Source organism: Setaria viridis, chromosome 6 (genome assembly GCF_005286985.2).
Source record: "Setaria viridis chromosome 6, Setaria_viridis_v4.0, whole genome shotgun sequence".
Classification (NCBI taxonomy): Eukaryota; Viridiplantae; Streptophyta; class Magnoliopsida; order Poales; family Poaceae; genus Setaria; species Setaria viridis.
The window spans coordinates 24082823-24101819 of record NC_048268.2 but is presented as its reverse complement, the minus strand read 5'-3'; positions in this window follow the sequence as shown (position 1 = coordinate 24101819).

Sequence of the window (18997 nt, the reverse complement as noted above, 5' to 3'; positions counted from 1 at the left end):
AAGCTCTCAAGAAGTGGTTGCATGACATCAAAAACACGAAAGGGGGCAAGTGGCTCAAAGAACTACCCAATGTTCTCTGGGGGTTCCGTACCCAACTATGCAAGCCTACAGGGCAATCGCCCTACTTTCTGGTCTACGGATTTGAAGCTGTCCTCCCTGCCGATGTCATGTGGAAATCTCCAGCAGTCGAGCAGTATGAGGATGGCGCAATAGAAGAAACAAGACGTCTAGATTTAGACAACCTCGAAGAAGCTCACTGTGCGACACTCATCCAGTCTGCAAGGTACCTTGAAGTAATCCGCCACTATCATGATCGCAACGTCAAAGAATTTTCGTTCAATATAGGCGATATGGTCCTCAAGCGTATCCAAGACACCAAGGGGCTGCACAAGCTAAATTTGCCATGGGAGGGACTGTTTATCATATCCAAGGTCACTGGAGCTGGGTCATATAGGCTTCAACATCTCTCTACTGAAGACGTCGACAACTTGTGGAATATCGAGCAACTCTGTCGATTTTATGCCTACTTTACATATTCGTGTACATCGGCCATCGACCCTAGTTGTAGAATTACAATTCAAACAAAGTAGTCATATTTTTCGTCGTAATTTGACTACTTATTGCTGCCAAATTACAGCTTGCAGAAGCAAGTTCGTTGAGCTATTTAGCCCCCTGGGCAAAATCACAACTTGTAATAACAAGTCTTCACAACTACAGCAAGCTATTCAGCTCCTTGGGTAAAAATTGCCTATATACGGGTTGTAATAACAAGTCTGCAAAAAATTTTAAACAGTTTACACAACTCATTAGACAAATTTGTCCCTTAGCGACTTGTAGAAAAAGAAGCCATCAATACTTCGGGGGTGAACTAAAGTACCTGAGATACTTTCTACTAGACAAGTCTGTCTAGTCGTGGCTTGTAATAGCAAGTTTGCAGTTCCAGGGTTTTTAGAAGCGCAACATCAATACAACCCAGAGAGGTTGCAAAGATAGGATCTAGTCGAAGAAACCCTGAAAAGACTACTCGCCCAAGAGATCTAACTACCTAGATACCTTGAGTACTTGTACTCTGCAGAAAGGAGTCACATCCTAGGTACTCTACATCATGTATATGAAGAGGCTCATCAAAGAATCCTTGTTCAGACACTTACATCTACTGTACAAAGAAATTATTAGGGTAGATCGTAAGAGGCACTAAAAAACACAAGTCAAAAGCAGCAGCAATTGCAATAAGACTTTGAATTATTTACATTTCAATCATTCATACCATGTTTTATGGTACAAGAACTAATGTTTGCTTTGGATACAAGACTACTCAAGGACTAGATGATTTGCTACTTCTTCTACGATGGGATCCATCTCTTGCAAGTACTGCTGGAAGAGTTCATCTGAACAATCTTTTGCTATACCCTCCGCCACAGGCGTCAGATCAACTTGAGGGTAGAAGGACTTGACGAAGCTCAGCAGCTGCTTGGAGACAGACTTCTCCATCTTCTGAATGTAGCTAGTGAACTTCACTGGCACATCCTTGAGTATTTCGGATAGAGGGCGGGGCTCTACACCCTCAACTGGGTTCTCCACCATGTTCGCTATCAGCTGGGCTGCTTCGGATATTTCCTGTAGTGCAAGTCTTGCAGCTTGCAGCTCAGCCTCGCGCTTTGGAATGGTCTTCATGGCATTAACCAAGTCGATCTCACCATCTTCGCGCATCCTTTTCTTTTTTTCAGGTGATAATCCAGGTTCTCATATAAAGCTACCAGCTTATCATGTTGATCTGCACCCGGTAGTAAGAGTTCTTCCAGTCGGTGACTTGTCCCTAGAGATCATCTTTTGACTTCTCAAGCACTGCACAAATAATCCACAAGGGGATCAGTATTACAAGCAAAGCCAGTACTCAAAATCCAAGGAAGAAGAGCAATTACCTTTCATTTGTTGGTTCAAAGACTTGTTATGCCCCTTGAGACGGTCTTTTTCCTCCTCTGCTGCTGGATGCGGTTCCGATATTCCGCAGCTTATCTGTCATACTTCATCAGAAGTCTGGAGGAATACTCCCTCTCCTTGGCAAGCTCCTTGGCAAGATCCTCAACACGGAGTATTGAGTACCCGTAGCCTTGAAGCATCTGCGACTTCCGACGGGAGCGTCTGATGACATCCTGCGCCACAGAGTAGGTACCCGTATCAGGGCATGGGTACTAATTACTAATTCCAAGTTATGGAAGAAGCAGAATAAAGCTTACCTCTGAATAAGCACCGATACGGTGGTGCATCTCCATTATTCCGACCACCATATCTACATCCAGCAGTGGATCATCAATCAACAGATGTCTACAAAACTGATTTCCCTAGCTGCCAGTGGATCCGCATGAGCTTCGGAGTCTGCCAAACTGAGTGGAACCACGACATGACTTGTTGACGGACCCGGCTCGGAAGATGGGTCGGCAGTTGTGATTTCCAGCCCTTTTGCTGCTTCAATTTCTACCTCTGGCTCGGGGGCTACAAGCATAGCCACGGTGTTGGAGGTAGTCGCCTCCACATCTTCAGGCACTGGTTGCTCGTGGCTTGGCACTACAACATCAGTCAAAGACGATATCACATCCTACATCAACGCTGCTACGAGAGACACAACACCTGGATGGCTTGTCCTTGCCAGGTGTTCTTCTAGCTGCGAACTTGCTGGAGTTGGAGAAACGTCTTAGACCGAGTGGCAACTACCATCAGTCGCAGGATTGAGGCTATGCCCTCCAAGCTCCAAATCAGAAGATTTCCAACATAAGGCAAAGTTTCAAAGACATCAACAAGACAATCATGAGCAACAATTAGTACTCAAAGGAGCAGAAAGACATACCTTGTGGATCTCCTCAATTTCAGAGATGGTTCCCCTGTCAGGCGTAGTGGCTTGATGGTAAGAGACGGTCCCTTTGGCGTGGCTTGTATTATCGCAGCACGATCATCGCCAGCCTTAGCCACCGCCTCTGTTCTTGGGGTAGTTCTTGCACCGGCAGGGTCCACCTCTGCGATAGGAGGTTCTAGATCATCTTCGATTTGGATTACCTCCTTGATGACCGATAGTTTGTGTTGAGTGGTCTCAGCAGCTGCCTTCTCCATCTCGGTCGCCTCTTCGAGTACCTGCACACCACCAATGCCATCTTGAGTAGACATGGTGGTATTGGATTTACCTACTGGGAGTACTTGATCCTCAAGATCTTGTCCTTCCTCATAAGTTATTACTGCGGGGGGTATGTATTCCGCAGTAATAGGCTTCTTTATGACCCGCTTTGCAGCGATAGACCGTTTATTCCTTGGTAATGGAGAAAGTGCAGCTTCAAGATCATCTTCAGCTACGTGCTTCGACGATCCATAGGATGACCCGGCCTTATCAGATGTCCAGGCCTTCATTTAGAAGTCCTTTGCAGCATCAGAACTGGAGTTGCAGGAGGCCTCGAGTATCCCCCTCCTCGTTGTCACTCTCCGCATTCTCTGCCGTATGCACGTGGGGAGCAGCTTCGCAAATGTCTTCCAATCTAGGAGGAGGACCAAAGCAGTACAAATGGACATCTTCCTGCATAGACAGACAAGTTAGTACACCCAAACATTACCAAAATAAGTACTCGGAGGCTACGACCACGGGTACTTATAACCTTAGGCGGGTTGGTGGCGCAGATTTCTCGCACAATGGTGGGGATCTCACCCACATTCTTAAACATCTGCTTCAACTTCACCATGATCTCGTCTGTGCTGAGCTCCTCGGGAGATGGTCTTGATGGGTCGGTAACACCCGAGTGCTCATAACCCTAGTGGCAACGCTGCAGTAGGGGCTGAATTCGCCGCTTCATGAAGCTGAATGCTACCCCGACTCCAATCAATCCTTCTTGCTTCAGTTTGCATATCCTGTCTAGGAGATTGAGTAATTGCAAGCAATCTCCCTGGGTTGGCTCATCCAGCCATCTGTTGTTCTAGGTGGGACGATGCCCTATTAGCTTGGGAAGCATGGTGTCATGGTTGCCAACGTAGCACCACTTCTCCTTCCACACAGCATGTGAATCTATTAGCTCATAGTCCAAGTAGAGGCTGCTGAGCTTTTCGCTCATTTGGATTCTGACACCTCCGACTACTTCCGAAAAAGTTGTATCGGATTTATAAGTCCGATAGTCCACCAGGAGGTTACCCAAGTAGTTGATTTGTAGGTGGAGGGGATTGCGAAACCAAGAACTCGAAGGTGATCACGAGAACACAAAGGGACATGAGGGTTTTAGACAGTTTCGGGCCTCCAGAGAGTAATACCCTACGTCCTGTATGCTTGATTGTATTGCTCGAGAGTTGATGTGAGATTATTGGGTTGCCCTCGGGAGGCTCCCTTAGCCTCCTTATATAGGCTGACGACCTAGGGTTACAAGTCGCTTTGAATCTAATCTACTTGGTACTTAAATGGAAGGTAATCTGAGTCGGACTACAATACGTGTCCCACAACATCCGGGCTAATTTGAATCGCCCGGCCTATTTGACTGGTGCTCCAAGTATCTTCATGTCCTTGGCCCGCACACCCTGGTCGGGCGGGCCCACTTGTCAGGTCCGGCTAGTATCTTGGTCAGTAGGGACCCATGGGTACCCATATCCCTCAAGTTGGAAGTGGGGCCTAATCCCAAGAAAGCTTCGCACAAATGCACAAAAATGGCAGTATGCAGAATGCTGTTGGGACTGAAATGAACTAGTTCCAACTTGTAGTACTCCAGCAAGCCCCGGAAGAACTCAGATGCCGGCAATGCAAGACTGTGCTCAATAAAGTAGGCAAAGATTACCATTTCCTCTGAGTTGTCCTCCAATGGCCACTTGTTGCCGAAGGCGGGTCTCCAGTTGATAAAATCTTGATCTTGGAGCATATTGGTTGCCACTAGCGCTTTGATCTCCTCCTCCTTTAGAGATGATCACTTCCAAGCATAAGCAGGAGTTGGAGGTGCAGTCTGATCTGTCTTCCCGTACTTGGGCGCCGACAGTTGCGGCTTTTTCTTCTTGTCAGCCTTCTTCTTCTTGCTCTCCACGGCAAGCTTGACAGTAGTAGCTTTCCTCACCATTCTTGATGTCACGAGTTTCTTCTGGCACATGTGCTCGGAGGCTGAGTGGAGGGGGACGGCGGTGCTAATGCTCGGAGATCGGGCAGCAGCGGCGCTGTGGCTACAGTGTGGAAGTTAAAAGAGCAGATGGCAAAGGTAAAATGGAAGAGATGTTTTCCTCCGTTATTTATAATTGTAGTGGAAATAAAGGAATATTTAGGATTAATGGAGCCGAAGATTTCACGCCACCTAATGGGCAGTTACCTCTATTTTCGGAAGAGATAAAGTTTCCATTTAGAGATGGTCACGTTGATCAAAGGTACACCCTTATACCCACCGAACTAGTAAGATAACGGCTCGGGGCTGTGTGCGACGTGCCCATCGGCAAAAAAGTTTTTTCTTTGAGTTTTTAGGGGAAGGTGATGCAAATTAAAGATTGACCTTCAGCTTGGTTCTTCGATTCAACCTAAGGCTCGGGGGCTACTCCATATGGAGTGCGACTTTCGTCTCACTTCCATATAACAATTCAAGATTGAATGATATAAGACTAAAGTTAAATGAGGCTTGAGCACATTCTAGCTATATGACAGTGCTCGGGTACCTTTGAAGACTCAACACAATGAAGTACTCAAAGAGAACCAAAACTAGTTGGCGAAGTCTACAAAAGTACTCGAAACTGCTGCATTTTACTAAAAAATACTCGAGGGCTTGTCGTACATACATCTATGGGCCCAGAAGAAGGTTTGGATAGTTTTAAATATAGGGCTGGACACCAAGGCATATCTGGCATGAAGGCTATAGCGTAGGCCACAAGTCTACATGGCAAGACAAGAACTAGTCGAGGATTAGGAAACGTACTTGTGCATAATAGTAGAACTTGTCTAGTCAACTTCGACTAGTATTCTTGTAAATCAACCGACTTGTAACCCTGCCCCCGGCAATATAAGGAGAGGTAGGGACCCCCTCCAAAGCAATTTAATCCAACCAACACACAGGACGTATGGTATTACGCTATTCATCGGCCCGAACCTGTCTAAATCGTGTGTCTGTGTTCACCTTTGAGTTCCTGATCTCGGCGAGCCCCACTAACCAAAACACTACCTCGGGCACCCTCTTGGTAGGTTGCCGAGTCTAAACACCGACCGTTAGAGTATGCAAAACTGTTGGAAAACTGACTATACAACTTACTCCAAAATAAGGTTGTAGGCCAACAGTAACTACCCCTTAAAAGGCTAACCCACATTTTTCTTTGATTTTAAACTAACCTTAAGTATTTTAAGTTGTTATAAAAGGGTTATTAAATAATTACTAATCTCAAAAACCTAATTCCTAATTATTATTATTGATTTTTAATTAAGAAATCATTATTCATTTTTAATTAAGAAATCATTATTCAGAATTCTATTGATTTTAGGAATATTAAGTATTTATTGAAATACCTTAAGATAAGGCAAATAAATAAACACCTAATTTTTATTATTTTTCCTAAGGTTTAAGAATTTTAATTTTTAAAGAAAAATAAAGCAAACCTAACAAAAGTGGATTCACTATTTTTAAACACTCCTACAAATTGTAGTGAATTAAATAAAAAAACTTAATTTAAATCTAATTTCTGAAACACCCTTAATCAATTTATCCCGGAACCCCCGGAAAATCCATTCTCACACACCCTGCCCTAACTCCTTACAGGCTCCTTTGGGAACCTCGAACCCCGAGGGGATCCCGTCGTTTTCCCGAGGCTGAAAGCCCGCGCCGAGAATTGGCCACAGGCCAAGTTACCCCATCATTTAGGAAAACACGAGACGGGAGCGCCTGACCTAATCCGCGAGTTTTCCGCGTGGCGAGCCATCCCCACCTCGAGAGTCCAAACAGCGCTTCCCCGAGCATCGTCGCTCCGCCTCGAGGGTCCACTCCGCCTCCATCCGCGCCTCGAGGGTCAGCTTTGCCTCCCCTACCTCGAGCCTTCCCTACCTTGAGGGTTCGCTCCGCCTCCCTCTGGCGCTGTTGCCCAGCCTCCACCGCTCCTCCGCCTACCCACTGCCGACCAACTCCGCCCACCTCCATCCAATTGCCGGCACCCCCACCTCCGTCACATCCCCAGCTACCCCTCTACCAATATTTTGCCTCTGTCGTGCCTTCCTCTGTCGAGGATTGGAGATCGCGCAACCCGCCATGGCCGCTACTGCCCTGAGTAACCCCCAACCAAATTCTCCAGCCGTGCGCTACTTCCGCCCAATAGCCCGCACCCCCACATCCTTGACCCCACCTACCGCCTCCTCGACGCCACTGGAGGCCCGGCCGAGCTCCTCTCTGCTGGGGATTCGAGTTCTCGTGGCCGCCTGAGCTGTCAACCCGGCCACCTGAGCTGTCAACCCGCCATGGCCACCCTCCTGTGGAGCACCACCATCCCTGCCATTCCCGACACAACAAACCGCACAAATAGAACGCCGGTGGAATCAGCAGCAGGTGGTGGGGAAGGTCTGGGGAATGCCGGTGGTACGCACAAATAGAACCTCCTCCAGAATCCCCTGTCGGAGTTTCCTTCCACGGGTTAACTAGTCACCGGCTTCCAAATTAGCCCTACGCTGACACACGGACCCGGTCACCAAGCCACACCCCCGCCGTTGACCGTGGGTGCGCCGGTGGGTAATGGCGGAAACTCTTCGCCGGCGAGGATTCCTGCGATGGAAACTATACGGTTCAACTCGCCACGACTAAGCTCATCTACTGGTGGTGTTGCTGGGGTGGTTTGACTAGCGGCGGCGGCGAACGGCGACGACCGACGGACAGAGCGGCGGCGCTAGGGTTTACGACAGCGTGGCTTAACAGCGGTGGCGACCTGACGACCACAAGCTAGCTCAGGAGCTTCGACTCGACCTACAATGCACGGCGTGCTCCGGAACCAAAGCTCCCCGCAGCCGGAGCAGCTCGACTACGGCGGCCATGGCGGAGGCACGCACGTGGCGGCGCAAGAGCTCCGACCATCCCGGCCGTGCTCCGAGCCAACAAGCTGCACCTAAAGCATCTACGGCACACGCGTGATACAACCAGACCCCTTAAACGACGATGACAACTACGGCAACAACGCGCTCACCGATGGCGGCTTGACAAAACAGAGGCGGCTAACTGGCGACGGGGAAAACATCGAGGACGGTCTTACCGGAGTTGAGGCTCGACGAGGGCAGGTCTTGGTGGACTGCGGGGTGGAGTTGGAGCTGTGGTGCAGAGGAATTGGGAGGCGACGGTGTGAGCTTCGCGAAATCAAACTCAAGGCGGAGCTCGACTCTGGCACTCTGCTCAGTTCTTGCGCATACAAACAAGGCGAAGATCATGGATGAGCGTGGCACGACTGTTGGTTTGGTGGAGAGGCTTGTGGGTTGTGGAGAAACGATGGACGGGGCTGCGAGAAAACACCAGCGGTAGAGCTCGGCCGTGCTGCGCGCGCGGGAAGAAGCAAGCAAAGGAGACGGTCGGCAACTCCGGTATTTATCCAGGTGGGGGCGTCGCCAGCAGCTGCCTGTGCGTGTGCTTCGCTGGATCATACAAAGGGCGTGTGTCACGACGAGCTGGAGCAGCGGCAAGTCATAGAGGCGGTGGCGTCGGCAGTAAGCAGGAGAGGCGGCAAGCAGGCTTGCAGACCATGCTTAGCTCTTCCCCAAGAGATGCTGCACGTAAACGTTCATCTAACCAGCAGACTTCTTCTATTAAATTCGTCGAGAAATAGACACCAACTCACCAAGGACCCTTAACAGAACTTCAAGCTGGCACATAGGTCTTCAAAATCTATAAAAGGTTTATGACCAGAGAGTGATTGGTTTGTGAGATAAACACCTCTGAACTCTGTTCGAAATCCACGTTTCTGTTTAAGCTCCAGTGCAGCAGAAACTCTGAACCTGCGACCTTTTGAGTGAAAACATCCAAAAATTCATACTCCAACCCCTGTTAATCCTTGAGCAACGTTATAGCTGGCACACATAAAGCTACACATCTCACATAGGGTTTTTGGTTCAGTGATTACTGGTTGGAAAGATATCGAGCTATGAATTTCAGTAAATTTGAAACACTTGCAGCTCTTCAATGCTTACTTTTCAGTGCAAAATCAAACACAAATTCTCCAAGATCCTTTAAACAAAGTTGAATCTGGAACAAAGGGCTACAACTGATACATAGGACTTTTGTTCACAAGAGCCACTGTTTGAGAGATTAACATCTCTAAACTTTTGTCCATAATACATGTTTCTGTACAGATTTCAGTGCTACATCAAGGTTTTGAACTCAACCAGTTATTTGATGTTCTTCATCCAAACTTGAGCTTCAACTTGCTGTAAACTTCTACTCAAAGTTGAGAGACCAAGTTGAGATGTGCATGGTCTATTTGTGATGAGTGATTGACAAGATAATTTGAGGCTTTACCGGTTGACTTCATATTTCATATGTGCATGATTATGCTAACAGCTAACCGGATGTGTCGCGTTGTGTGAGTTGTGTTGTGGTGTTTGAGTATACCGTATGTTATGTGTTGTGTCTCTTAGCTTGTGATGTGCAGGTGTAGGATGCGACATGTCGGTCGACGGCATGAGGTGAAGGTCAAGCGCGAAAGGTCCATGCCGATGTACTAGGGCTATGAAGGGTGGACACGAGTAGGCTTGGACTGAGGGACCCGAGGAGTCCGGACGGAGTCATGGGCGATCCTCATGGTGCACGGAAGAGCAAGAGTATACGGACGGTGATGGAGACGGCATTGGTCGAGTCAAGCAAGACGGAGGCAAGTCGAGTAGGCAGCCCAGGAGCCGAGAGCGAAAGACTTGGAGGCGTCGAAGGCTTAGCGGAGGCTGGACATGCGTCGACATCGGTGAGTCACACCTTGCGAAGCGTGCAAGAGGGTTTGACCGGTTTGGTCTCAAAACCGGGGGTGAGTCACGCCAGGAGGGTGGTTTGACCTCAAAACAGGGGGTGAGTCACGCCAGGTGGGTGTGCAGAGGGTTTGGTGGTTTGGGCCTCAAAACCACCGCGCAGGCAGGTTTGCCGGTTTGGGCCTCAAAACCAGGGGCGGGTTCGGTGCAGCCGGACGGCGTCGAGTTGGAGGACGCGTGACACCATCTTGAAGCTTGCGTCGAGGCGAAGCGAAGTCGTGAAGGCGCCGGGTCCATCCGATGAACGAAGAAAAAGTTGGATGACTTTTCCCCTGGGGGGTATTTGGATTGTGTGCTTAATGTAAGGGCATTTTGGACATTTGTCAAATGCCTATATATGTATAAGAGGGCTGTTTGGGGCAGCCATCCCCCTTGGGCTTGTTTTGGTGTTTGCTACTCATTTGTTTGTGAGAGCTTTGGGAGAGTGGAGAGGGGAGAGATGAGGGATCTTTGTTTGATCTTTTTGCCATCCTAGCTTTGATTGTGCTAAGGAGTGGCTTGTAACCGGACATGGTGAAGTAATCCAAAGATCGATTTCGTGCCATCTTGTTCCATCCCATTTGGACTTGCAATTTCCGTTTGTGTTTTTCGCGTTCTTGCTTCTTCCTCTCCACCCCCTTCACATTTTTGTTCGATTCATGAGTTGTGGGGTGTTTTGAGTTGAACCAATTGTTTAGAAATAAACTAAGACGTGAGTTGAACCTTTTCACCAAAGGGATTTGATTGAAACCTCACGAGTTCATAGATCGGGGCGATTCAAGTTTAGGGGTTGAAAAAATAGTGCTCTTCATAAGATTTAGAATTCCCTTTGACTGACAAATTTTTTGGGATGATTTCTTAGGAGAAACTTCTTTACTATGTTGTGAGGCTATGGTTCAAATTTCGTGATTTTTGGAGATCGTTTGATCGAGTTTCGGATTTTTCTTTCCTCTTCACGCATGCTGTTTTGGAATTTCGGAAATCTCCGGACCAAATTTCGAAAATCTCCGGATCTCTGGAAATTTCTGAAGGTTTCTTCGGAAATATCCGTACGTCCAGAATTTTCCAAAGGTTCTTCTAGATTTTTCCGCATAGAGGTGTTAGTTTTTAAAGTTCCTCTTCCGAAGCTTGTTTGGACTCTTTCTTACTTCCGCTTGTATCAAATTGGGTTCCTAGCATCATTCCTATGTCCATTAGCTCATTCATAGCTAAGTGGACTTGAATATTTCTAGAAGAGAGGTTTGAGGATTTTAGTTGAGGTTTTTGAAGAAACTTTGAATTGGCTCCCATTTACCCCCCTCTGGTCGCCTTTCCGGTCCTTCAATTGGTATCAAGGCTTGGTTGAGGATCACACAACCTTAATCGGCTTTGTGATCCATGAGGCGACAAGGTAAAGGACACTTTTGCTTGCGGATTTGATTTTTGAGATTTGAGCTTGATTTTTGACTAATCCTAATGGGTGCTTTGAGTTATGGCACCAAGCTCTTGTTCTATTGGTTTTTTGTCCTTAGGTGGTGTAGTCGCATCCAAGGACGGCTACAAGTGGAGAAAGAAGCGGGATGAGCTGAACAAGGATGATGAAGTGATGGCATTGATGCGTCTTGTTATGAATGAGATGCCTCAAGAAGATGATCTCCGACACAAGCTTCACAAGATGAGTAGAGGTAAACTCTCCTAGGGTATAATTGGTTTGTTCCCTCGCCTTTGTGCTCATGGCTAGACGATTGCTGAGCTTAAGAAGAATTTGGACATGTCTAGACTTGATAATGTGAATGCTTCAACTTCATGCAAGTCTAGCTTACCTCTACCATGCAAATCTTGTGATATTTTGCACATGGAAAATGGGAAACTAAAACGAGATGTTTATCTTGGTGACAAGCAACTTGAATCTTGTAGAATATTATTTGATGAGGTCTCAATTGATTATGATGCTTTAAAATCTAAAAATGAAATGTTGAAATCTAATGCTTCTTTACCATGTGTTTCATGTGAGTCTTTGCCTGCTGAAATTAATGAATTAAAATTGACTCACACCACATGTGTTCAACAACTTGAGCATGCTAGGGCTGAAATTTGTGAAATGAAGTCTATGCCTTGTAGCATGTGCTCTTTGGTTCTTAATGATGATGCTTGCCTTACTTCTTGTGATAATCATGATGCTTTGCTTGATGTGAATGATGATGTTTCTTCATGCGATTTTATTTGCACATCATGCATTGAATTGGAAAGTGAAGTTTTGGTTTTGAAGCAAATGCGCGATGATATGAGTGCCCAGTTGGTTGAGCACAATGAGATGTGTGCCAACCTTGAGAAATAAAATGAACTCTTGCGTACCACATATGCTAAGTGCATTGAAAAGGAGATGGATAATTTGAGAAATGCTCCATGTGGTACTTGTGATCGCCTCAAACATGAAAATGAGATTTTGGCCACAAGATGCAAGAGTCTTTGTGCTAAGTCTTTTGATTCTCGCAATTCTTGTCACTCCGATGTTGGTGTTTCCAAAATTACTTCTTCTCAACCGGAGTTGGCTTCTTCTGTTGAGCGTGAGTCTTTGGACGGTAGTACTTGTGCTAGTGCTTTGGATAGCTCTTTTATAGCTACTCCTATGCTTGTTGCTTCTTTCGATATTGCCCAAAACAATTCAAGTGGCAAGGGTGCTTCTCACATTTTTGGAACTCATACTCCCAAACTGAAGTTCCATTGCACCTTTTGTAAGAAAGATGGGCATACCGTTGAGTTTTGCTTTTGCCGTGTCAAGCACGAGCGACGTGTGCGTGCCAAAGCTTTTAGGAAGCCATGTAGCCTTTCCCATGGCATGTGTGAACCTAATGTGGGCACCAAGTCAAATGGTGTTGTTGATGCTTCTTTCTCTAAGTCCCAAGGGACTTCTCACTTGAATGAGAATAATGATTTGTCCTCTCGGACCGTGCCTACAAAAAGGCCTTTGTACCATTGCTCTTATTGTGAGAAAGATGAGCATCAAGAGAATTTTGTTATCATCGTGCAAGACAAATGCGGCGAACTCGTGCTTCTAGGCCTTTGGTTGTTCATAGCCCTGCTCATGGCTTGAACACTTGTGAGGCTAGTAAGAAGCCACATTTCATTGATGGGTTTTATGACTCCTTTTCTAGTGAGTTAGGTCATCCTTGTGGACATGCTTCTAGTTATTCTTGTGTTGGTCCACAACATGGTTCTCATGGTGCTTGTGCTGGTTCTTCTCTTAATACCTTGGTGGATCATTGTCTTTTTGCTAGTGGTAGCACTTGTTCTTCTTCTCGAGCTCCTTTGAGGCATGGTTCCAAGGGTATTTCAAAATCATCTCATTTGAACCGGTATTTGCATCATGCTAACCCACATGATAAGTTGAGTGCATCTTTTACCTGTGTGACTAAGTTTTGGATTCCCAAGTACATGCTTGCTAACCCTTTGTGATCCAAGACTCGGTCTTCTTTGTCCCCTTATGTGTAGGTACGGGGATGCGGGTGGAGGACATGAGATCGAAAGGACTTGATCTTTTGCTTGAGGTGATCAAGACTTGATGGTTGTCCACACCATTTGGATGTACACGTGTATAGTGAGTTTTTTAACTTTCATGTATACTACTCACTTGTAGACTCTTTTGCATGTTTCATATTTGTATCATGCTATGAATATACCATGGTAGGCTAGCCACCTTTTTATGTTACCATGTATGATCTTCATGTATATCTTGTCATGCTAGCTTTGTAATATATCTTGGTGGATGATCCACATGAACATCGTGCCATGCTTTAGCTTAGTCTTCATATTGCGTATGGCATGTTATTCATTTGGTACATTTTAGCTTAGTATCTTTGTATGATCATTTGCACCTTGTCAACATGTTTGCTAGCCCAAACTTTTATTCCTAAATGTGGAATCATGTTGCAATGCTTTAATTCTTCTCATTGGTATCATCATTGCATTGTGTGATATGAATTGGGCTTTATCTTGCTTTTGGGCTTCCCTTGTCTTTCGGTTGCATTTTCTCTTCTTTTTGACTGGAGTTAGAGCTTTTCTTTTGCCCCTTCTTTTTCTAGCTTTTCTTTGCTAGGTGTCTTTTGTTGAGGGGGAGTTCGGCTTCATTCGAGGGAGAGTTTGGACCAAGGACTTGCTTTGGTTTTTGATATCCACTTTTGATCTTCTAATTGGTATTATATTTGATCTTTCAGTTGGATTTTATTTTCTTCAAGTGATATCAATTTTTGATCCTTCAATTGGTATCTTTTCTATGGTACTCAATTGGGATCCTTGGCGGTTCTTCTTTTGCCACGGAGCTTTTCCTAGATTGGTTTGACCCCTCATGAACTTTCTTGATTTTGAGCCGAGCCCCATCTCTTTTAGCATCGCATTGCATTTGTACCATATTGCACCTTGCACACTTTGCATAGATGAGCTTCTCCTATATATCCTTAGCATTTCCTTATGCTATTTGTGAGCTAGTGCATTGGTTGGTGATTATGTAGCAATGTGCAGCATATGCTCTTGATGATATTGTCATATAACCATGTTGAGCTAAATGCTTTTGTGAATCAAATGTTAATCTTGAATAATGAATTCTGAAATGCTTATCACCCATGACTAGCTACCTATTTATGCATTGCTCTTGCTTGAATGCTAGTTTCATGTTTAACTTTTGCTTGGAATTCATATTCTTTTCAATTGGATGAAAGATCTAGGTATCATTGCAAATGTTTAGCCCATGATGCATTCCTTGGGGAAACGTGGCTTCTTTGTGCCGTAAAGGCACTTCATGTAACTTGTTTAATGTGAATGATGAAAAATGATGATAAGAAAAATTCAGTAATTCACCAAGTTATTGTGCTTAATGTCAATATCCTTGCTTGCTTAGTTGTTACATGATGTCTACCAAAAGAAGTAGGCACATGGTTTCAACAAGACTTGACATGACTTGTGATGCATATGTGGGTGTTTGCAATGATCTCTTGTTGAGAATGTATCTTCCTTGTATGAACTTTGATGGCCTAGTTTAATTCTTGCTTGAGTAATTCATGACTAGGTGCTTACTCATGTGGTGATACTTTTATAAACTGCAAAACTTGACAACTTGCTTCATCTTTTGCTTATATCATAATATCCTCTTGATGGCGATGTAATTGCTCTTTATGATCTACCTACTTGTGCAGTATCTCACTAGTAGCCTTTGTAAGTGCTTTGTGATATATTTGAGAAGTTTGATAGGTTGTACACCTCATGGCATGCATTTTGTGCACCCATGCGTATCTTATGTTTTCATTTAAGGGGAGTCTTACATTTAATGGGGAGTTTTGCATTTGAGAGGGAGTATGCATTCTTTTGCTCTTGTGCATGCATTTCATTGTGGCATGTTTTCAGGGGGAGTGCATGTGTTCAGGGGGAGCTTGTGAGTGTTGTGCTCTATTTTGCTCTTTTGCCGGTTGTGTTGAGCTTTTTACCTCTTCTTGAGGAGCTGGCATTTGGTTTGAGCTTTCGATCATCACATGATTGGTGTTGAGCCCTTTTTGCCTCTTCTTAAGGGATCATGTGTTTTCGATCTTCACATGATTGGTGTTGAGCCCTTTCTGCCTCTTCTTGAGGGATCATGTGCTCTTTGTCTCGGTTGTGTCGAGCTGTTCCCCATGTCTTTTCCATGTTGATTTGGCCTTTGTGATGTTTCTCACGCCGAGTGACTTTAATCCTTGCCTTTACATGGCTTTCGATCACTTAGATAAGAGTTTTTCCTAATTGGTTTCATATTTTGGCTTTTGTGATTCTTCTCATGGCAAGTAACTTTGAACTTAGCTTTTCGTGACTTTCTGATCACTTGGATGAGATTTTCGACTTTTGCCTCTCAAACTATTTCGTTGTGTTTTAATGTTGTCAACACACTCATCAAGGGGGAGATTGAGAAAATCAAGTTGATATGAACCTTGATTTTATCAAAAGTTATAGCTGGTATTTAGAGTTGCAACTCATAGATAGGATTCTTGACTCAATGATCAAAGATTTGGAAGAAAAAGATTTCTGAATCTCCACGCAAACACTTGAAATCCCGAGCTCAGTTTCAGAGTTTCAGTGGTGTCTTTGTCATGGTCATAAACAGTGATAAGTTCAAATTTTGGACTCCTAAATAAATATTCAAACTCGATTTTATATGATCAAGAACAACTTGGAACTGTTAACTATATATCACGCATTCCATTTTGAGTGAACTTGTCCAATGTTGTCACTCAAAAGAATGCACAATTCCAACCCAAACATGCCCAACCATTACTGGTTTCAGGACTGAATTTCCAGTCAAGGCTGAAAACAGTATAATTTGCCAACTTGGACTTGATCTTTGATCTCTCATTGCTCCAAAACAGTGGACCATAATTCCTCCACATAGAAGTCTGTAACTTCTACTCTAACTTTTGTATTGTCATAATTGTGAGTGTTTTGCCAAAATCTAAAAATCCACACCCATCAACATGTTTAATTGATAACATATCCAACACTTGGAAATTTCAGCTAAATATTGATGTTGATTTGTTCATCCAATTTTGACCAATGAATTAAAGTGTTTCTTATCCAAATATCAGTCTTGGCTTAACTCCCACATGTCAAGCACATCCAAAACTCCAACTTTCTCCTTTGACAGAATTTCATCCTTTTTCAAATTTTCAAATTTGAATTCACTCAAATTTGGCCCTTAATATAATGAATTTCTTTTCTTATTTAAATCACACCACCATCATCATATCCAATCTTAGTGACCTTAATCCTTCATTAAAACATGGTAACTAACCTTAAGATGTGACCAACACCAGGGGTGTTAGAAAAGGTTAGTCTAATTGCTGGGACTCATTTCTTTTGTGTGCTGGTGTCATTGATTACGTGCATGCATGTGTGCTGAATTTGTATATGTATACGCCTGGATGTGTGTTGGATAGAGATTGGGTCATTATAAGTGAATTTGGAATCTGGATTGAGATTTTGTGGATCAGGAAAAAATTTCCGTGGTGTTGCAACATATTTTTCATGGCGGTTTTGAACACATGAAAACGAGGGATATGCTGGTGGGTGCAAACATATTTTCGTGACGACTCAGTACTCTCATGACGGTGCAAACATATTTTCGTGGTGGGTTTAAACTCTCGTGAAAACAAAATTTCTTGTGTGTTGTCAACTGTCACGAATCATTTTCATGTCGTATTTCTGTGAAGTTTTGCCGCCACGAATAAGATTTTGAAAACCTGACGAAGTTACATTTTAGTGGATGTGACTGCCCGCCACGAAAAATGATTTATTGTGATGGTACAAGAGGTTGACATATTACAATAACGAGATTGCAAAACATCGCATGGATACATAAGTTAACCCTTTATACGTATTATCATGATACAATATACGGTACTTCTGCTGTCCTGCTTAATACTGTACCTAGGAAAACTTTTCACTGCAAAAGAGGGGTCAGACAGGGAGATCCCCTCTCACCTATGTTGTTTGTGTTGGCAACATATCTCTTGCAAACTGTGATTAATGATGCCAAAACTCAACGCTCTCTGACACTGCCAATACCTTTACTGCATAGTCAAGATTTTCCCATTTTACAGTATGCTGATTATACTTTGATTATTATGGAAGCATGTCCAGACCAATTGCAGACTCTCAAAGATATCCTGCCTAGGTTTTCTTTGTCCATAGGTCTTAAAGTAAACTATGCCAAATCAATGATGGTACCCATCAACATTTCAGAGGAAAGACATATCCAGCTCTCATAGCATTTTGGCTGTTCCAGAGGGAGCCTTCCTTTTACATACTTGGGTTTGCCATTGGGTACCACAAAACCTACTGTTGAGGAGTTCCTTCCTCTGGTTTCCAAATGTGAGAGAAGACTGTTAGTCACTTCCTCTTTTTTCTCACAGGCAGGTAGGTTGCAGCTACAAATTCAGTCATTACAGCCCTACCAATGTTCCATATGTGTACTTTTCTCATACCAAAAATGATATACAAGCAGATTGATAAATACTGAAAACACTGCTTATGGAGAGGTTCAGATATTAATAACAAAGCCCCACCAAAGGCAGCTTGGACAATGGTCTGTGTTCCTAAAAAGCAAGGTGGTCTAGGTGTTTTGAACATTAGAACATAGAATGAAGCTTTGCTTTTAAAGTATTGGCATAAGTTCTACAATATGATGGATATCCCATGGGTGCATCTAGTATGGGAAAAATATTATTCTCAAGTTCGCATCCCAAATCATATTAAGAAAGTGTCCTTCTGGTGGCGTGACTTGTTGAAACTTCTGGACAGATATAAAGGTTTTTCAGTGGTACACATCAATGATGGAAGAACCTGTTCTTTTTGGGAGGACATTTGGGAAGAACACATCCTAGCTCAGGATTATCCACAGTTATATTCTTACACAAAAAAAAACATTTCATCTCACTTCAGCAGGCTGCTCTTTTAGTGGATATACAATAGTTGTTTACTCTGCCTTTGTCAACACAAGCTTTCCATCTGTTAATTCAGCTGGCTTCGACATTGGATAATTTGGTTCTTAACACAGATTATGACACATGGACTTATATCTGGGGTTCCTCTTTCTTCTCCTCATCAAGAGCATATAAGCATTTTTTAGGTTTCAGTCAGGTGCATCCAGTTTTTGGATGGCTTTGGAAGTCTAGATGCCAAAATAAGCATAGAGTGTTTTTTTGGTTAGCTCTCAAAGACAGGCTATCTACAAGAAACATTCTAAGGAGGAAGAATATGTTTCTACCATCTTATGATTGTGTGTTATGCACACAAGGTGTTGAGGAGGATTATTTCATTTGCTGATTGGATGCCCTTTTGCACAACTGTGCTGGATTAACATTGTTCTGTTTGCCAATCTAGATCATGAGCCATATGTGGTCTTAGAAAGTTTCAAGGCACAGCTGCAGGTTCCTTTCTTCATGGAGATTATTATCATTATGTCCTGGTGCATGGAATAACTCCATCTTTAAAGGCATTGCCCCATCATTATCAGCTTGTCTTCAGCATTTCAAATTCATCTTTGCTCAAGTTATGCTTCGA